At 37.6% G+C, this 6,000-nt stretch overlaps 1 protein-coding gene across 1 annotated transcript in view; it reads right to left on the reverse strand.

Annotated features, from left to right (window-relative positions):
* The window catches only part of arhgap27l (Rho GTPase activating protein 27, like), a 40,258-nt gene extending 34,683 nt beyond the window's left edge, over positions 1-5,575 (reverse strand). The window contains exon 1 of the mRNA XM_051717571.1: positions 5,302-5,575. The gene's annotated coding sequence lies outside the window, so the exon portion shown is untranslated. The remainder of the gene's footprint in view (positions 1-5,301) is intronic.
* Between the last annotated feature and the right edge of the window lie 425 nt (positions 5,576-6,000).

The following is a 6,000-nucleotide window of genomic DNA, read 5'->3' on the forward strand; positions in this document are numbered from 1 at the left end:
AAGTTAATTTACTCACTTTAATCATTATGTCATGAAGTTAAGTAGATTTTACTTAATTTTATACATTTTCAATTTTCCTAGAAAAACTATGTGCTAAAACTTACGAAATAAAAAGTACGTAAATCTTACTAGTCATTTTTTTTTCAGTGTAGTTCACACAAAATTGAAAATGCTATCATTAATTACCCTCATGAAATTCCAAATCTGCATGACTTTCTTTCGTCCGTGCAACACCAATGATGAGGGAGAATGACTGCCTCAGTCACCATTCATTTCATTGTCTATTTTTCTTCTTTTTTTTCATGCAGTGGATGCAAATGGTGACTGAGACTGTCATTGTACCTAAGATCTCCTTTTGTGTTCCACAGTAGAAAGACAGTCTGGAGTAACTGAATACAGAATTATTATTTTTTTTGGGTGAACTATCCTTTTAACTAATTGGTGTGCAGCACTGTCCTACATCACACCATAGGAAATATGTGTCCTCCTGTATCTCTTGTTTCATGCAATAAAAAACTAAAATAACACAAAGCATTTGAAAAGAAAAAATAATCTGCAGTAGACTTTATCAGTCTCTTGACAAAACAACATCAGCCGCTGTTTTTTAACAAGCCAAGATATGTCTGCAATGAGACAAACGAGGGACGCCATCTCTATACACTTGGCAAGAGTTCACCAAGAGAATCTGTAGACAGACAGAACCTAAACCACCTTCTTGCTTCGTTAACCAGGGAGTGGCCAAGGAGCACGAGGAATGGCGGCCAACACACATGTACAAGTCAAAGAGGGAGTTGCTAAAAGCACATTAATACATTTGGCTCTGAGAATATACTGTACCTAATCTATACTGATATGCATTTATGCCAACTTGGATCTCACACTGCAAAATTAATTTATATGTATCACAAAGCCAAAAACTGTTTGATGACTTTTGAGCCCTTGAGTGACTCTCCTTGCAGATGAGCATCAGCAGAGAAAAAAATGACAGAAACACCAATGCGTTCAAAGAAAAACACCTTGTAATCTGCACAAACTGTATTTAGGGAGGAGGGGATGTCCTTCCAGATGAAAATGGCTGCTAGTGCAGAACAATTGGAGGAGGCTGTTCCCATTCAGCCACTGTTTAAACACGGAAACTCCTTGTTTTCCTCTAGCCTGGCTTGCTTTGACCTTGCTGTGCTGTCTGGTTCTCTCACAGGATGTTCTTGACGGGGAAAAATAAGTCTTCCATAGCCTTTTTGTTGGGTTATGAGTGAGGTACAAAATATGGGCTCCAAAAAATAAATGATTTTAAAGTCCAAAGGTGGTTTTCCCCCCTTCTCAACATTGTTACATATATGAGAATGTGCTTGCAATATTATGTGGATGCAATTTTAAAGGAATAGTTCACCCAAATAGTTCACGATAGCTTTATGTGATTGAACAGACTGAAATTTAAAGGAGTAGTTCACCCAAAAATTTAAATTCTCTCATTATTTACTCACCCTCATGACATCCCAGATGTGTATGATAATTTACACTGGCAGCCAAAAGTTTGGAATAATGTACAGATTTTGCTGTTTCGGAAGGAAATTGGCACTTTAATTCACCAAAGTGGCATTCAACTGATCACAAAGTATAGTCAGGACATTACTGATGTAAAAAACAGCAATATCACTATTTGAAAAAAGTAATTTATGATCAAATCTAGACAGGCTCCATTTCCAGCAGCCATCACTCCAACACCTTATCCTTGAGTAATCATGCTAAATTGCAAATTTGGTACTAGAAAATCACTTGCCATTATATTAAACACAGCTGAAAGCTATTTGGTTCATTAAATGGAGCTTAACATTGTTTTTGTGTTTGTTTTTGAGTTGGCACAGTTTGCAATAGACTGGCATGTCTTAAGGTCAATATTTGGTCAAAAATGGCAAAAAAGAAACAGATTTCTCTAGAAACTTGTCAGTCAATCATTGTTTTTAAGGAATGAAGGCTAAACAATGCTTGAAATAGCCAAAAAAACTGAAGATTTCATACAAAGGTGTACACTACGGTCTTCAAAGACAAAGGACGACTGGCTCTAACAAGGACAGAAAGAGATGTGGAAGGCCAGATATACAACTAAACAAGAAATAAGTACATCAGAGTCTCTAGTTTGAGAAATAGACGCCTCACATGTCCTCAGCTGACAGCTTCATTGAATTTTACCCACTCAACACCAGTTTCATGTACAGTACAACTTTAAAGATAAGACTCAGGGGTGCAGGCCTTCTGGGAAGAATTGCAAAGAAAAAGCCACTTTTGAAACAGAAAAACAAAAATAAAAGGTTAGAGTGGGCAAGAAACACAGACATTGCACAACAGATAATTAGAAAAGAGTGTTATGGAACTTAACCCCATTTAACTTTTGTGGGATCACCTAGACTGTAATGTGCATGAGAAGTGCCCGACAAGACAGCCACATCTATGGCAAGTGCTATAGGAAGCATGGTGTGAAATGTCACCTGAGTATCTGGACAAACTGACAGCTAGAATGCCAAGGATCTGCAAAGCTGTCATTGCTGCACATGGAGGATTTTTTTGATGAGAACTCTTTAAAGTTGTTTAAGACATTTTCTTTCAAATTGTAATAGTAATTTTTCATGTTATTAATGTCCTGACTATACATTGTGATCAGTTGAATGCCACTTTGGTGAATAAAGTACCAATTTCTTTCCATAAGAGCGAAATCTGAACATTATTCCAAACTTTTGGCTGCCAGTGTACTTTCTTCTGCAGAACACAAATTAAGATTTTTAGAAGAATATCTCAGCTCTGTAGGTCCATACAATGCAAATGAATGGGTGCTAGAAATTTGATGCTCCAAAAAGCACATAAAGGCATCATAAAAGTAATCCATAAGACTCCAGTGTTTAAATCCATATCTTCAGATGTGATACGATGGGTGTGGATGAGAAACAGATCAATATATATGTCAATTTTTGCTAGAAATTCTTCTCCCTGTCCAGCTGGGGGCGTATGCATTAAGAATGTGAATCACCAAAAAAACAAGACAAAGAATGAGAAAGTGAAAGTTGACTGGGCATGGAAGAGAATCTATAGGATAAATTGACTAAAATATTGATCTGTTTCTCACCCACACCTATCAAATTGTTTATTAAGACATTGATTTAACCACTGGAGTCATATGGATTACTTTTATGTGGACCTATATGATTTTTGGAGCTTCAAAATGTTGGCACCCATTCACTTGCATTGTATGGACCTACAGAGTGGAGAAATTCTTTTAAAAATCTTTATTTGAGTACTGCTGAAGAAAGAAATTCAAACACATCCGGGATGAATAAGGGTGAGAAAATGATGAGAGAATTTTCATTTTTGGATGAACTATTCCTTTAAGTACTTTTTAATTGAAAATCTCTCCCTCTACTCCAGTTTTTGAATATCATTTGATTTTTATGTCAATGATCTCAAAAGTCTAGTGACCGATTGCAATGTGATGCCGATAAATATTTTTAACTAATTCCCAGGCATAAATCAGGTTTTAGAACTATGGTGGAGGGAATGATTTTCAGAAAATTACAACATGAATTACTGTCTGTTCACTACACAAACCTATCATACGGCTTCAGAAGACATGGAATGTAGTGCATAAATCCAGACTGATCTCACAGTGATATCGGAAACAGTAGGTTGACTTTTCTTTAGATAAAATTACTCTGTGCTTACCAAAATGCAAATCACTGCCACACTGGCCAAAGCGCTTGTTGGGCGTATGAGGATGTGTGCACTCTATTTTCTGGGTGATATGTCCATGGAGGGGTGCCAAAAGATAGTTGTAAAATGAGTTGCTTTCAGCTGTACAGGATGTAATACAGTGAAGAGGCATGCATATTTTATAAACTGAACCCAACCCAAACCCCAAACCTAAACCTAACCATCAGTGGAGTAAAAATGTAATGTTAGAAGGAAACTTTAACGTGATACGTCCTGGTTTTAACACGGTATAGGAACCCGGGTCTCCCATACTGCTGACGCAACGTGCTTCTGGTCGCTACACAAGGGAAGATAACATGCTGGAGCCTATGCAAAAATGTCTGATAGGAAATGCTGCTTGTCGGTGAGTCTGCATAATGTGGCTGATCCTAGGGTACTGGAACTCTCGAAAACAACATGCCGACTTCCTGTCTGATCATGTTGATAAATCATATGGACTACTTTTATGGTGCTTTTTTATTTACATTTTGGACAATACCGCTTGACAATATAAATCACCATCAAACTTTGTTGTATGGAAAAGAACATTCTCCTTTTGTGTTCCACGGAAGAAAGAAAATCAAATGGGTTTGGAACAACATGAGTAAATTATGACAATATTTTCATTTTGGGGCAAACTAACCCTTTAAATGTCATATTTGTGAACCAAATAACCGAAAGTTAATCAGTCCACATGTGTACAGTACAGTGTTTAATTTCAAACAAAACTTGCTTTGAACCCAAATGAAACAGTGACCTGAGAAAGTCAGAATGATTACTCTGAAGTGTGCACAGAGCAAAGACTAGAGGCAAAAATGAGATCCTCTCTGGAATGTACTGCGAGAGCTGGACCAGATCTGTGGTGTTCCAGTTTTCCTCCACACCCACACCCTCTGGCTGAGTCACCTCAGGAGTGCAGAAAGAGAACTCTCACTCTCAAGTCTACACTCATCAACAAACTGTTTTAAAACATGCCTTTCAAAGTCTAAAATAAGGGATGCCTTGATCATACCCACTATGAAACATTTTTATTGTTCTTCCATTGACTACATGAAGTTGAATTGCCAGATTTGGAGAGCAATCAGAACCAAGGACTCTGAGTGACAGTGTTACTAACATCACAATTTATTTTATCTGCATTTCACCAATCAGCTTGAGTACTGATGGTTGCTCAACATCAGGTGATCAGCATGTGACACCCATGTAAACTATAACATTAACATAGCTTTGAGTGCATAAAGCACTGACAATCAAGCACTGATCACATTATGCACTGATTTTCTGTCTCACAGTGTAAGGCTGCTCATTGTGGCTTCTCTATTGAAACTGCAACAAGTTGTGCTGTTTATGTAGGCAGACAGCTGTTTTTCACGCAACAAAAAAAGAGGAAAAAGGAAGGTAGTTGTCATAGGTATTTCAAATAGATAGCCTTATAGAAAGCAGTCATACAGAACAAAAATGAAATGGACAAATTGTCTCTTAGAAGTGCCAAGTTGGATAGAATGTAACATTGTACATCTTTAGTAGCTGAATTCATTGAACTTGAAGTGTTAAAAAATGTACCTGCTGAGGGGAGATTTGAGTGCCATCCTCTTCACACGACTGTCTTGTTCTCTTCTCATTAAAATTACATTTGAAGCACAGTCTCCTGTTTTACTGCTTTCTTCTTTAAATCTCTTTTCCTTCCTTAGAAGCTCACTCCTCTTGATGTCTTAGACAGGCTTCGGTCTTTCGCCCACTTTGTTCTTCCACATATAGCTCAAAGTTCCAGCTCTGACAGTTGTCGTTCAGAGCCAGTGTGTGTCTGTGTGTGTGTGTATGTATGTTGAATGTGGGTGGGTGTGTATACATGCTAGAGCTTTGTGCCAGTTTCAGCATGCCTGCCTCCTCTGTCTGCATTTGTTTCCTGTTCCAGCACACACATGACAGCTTTAGAAGAGTGAGACAGTTAGCAACAGGAAGAGAGAGAAATGAGGGTATGGTTCAGCTGAATCAGAAAGAAAAGCCTCATAATTATACTGTTTTTTTTCTTCATCACTAGCCAACAGCACTATGCAGTATTCTGTTTACTCTGACAAAATGACTTCCGTATGAAATTAATAAATAGATTGTCAGTCTAACATTCTGCAGTGTTACTATGTGGTTAAGGTGTTTTGCGCCTTTGTCACTGGAACCCAAGTTAGGGTTCTAGTGAATTAAGTAAATTGATGGTGAAATCAACATTATGCCACAAATGCTTAACTTGATTGAGCTAAACTTGTA

This window comes from Myxocyprinus asiaticus, chromosome 14, assembly GCF_019703515.2.
Source record: "Myxocyprinus asiaticus isolate MX2 ecotype Aquarium Trade chromosome 14, UBuf_Myxa_2, whole genome shotgun sequence".
In the NCBI taxonomy this organism is placed as follows: domain Eukaryota; kingdom Metazoa; phylum Chordata; class Actinopteri; order Cypriniformes; family Catostomidae; genus Myxocyprinus; species Myxocyprinus asiaticus.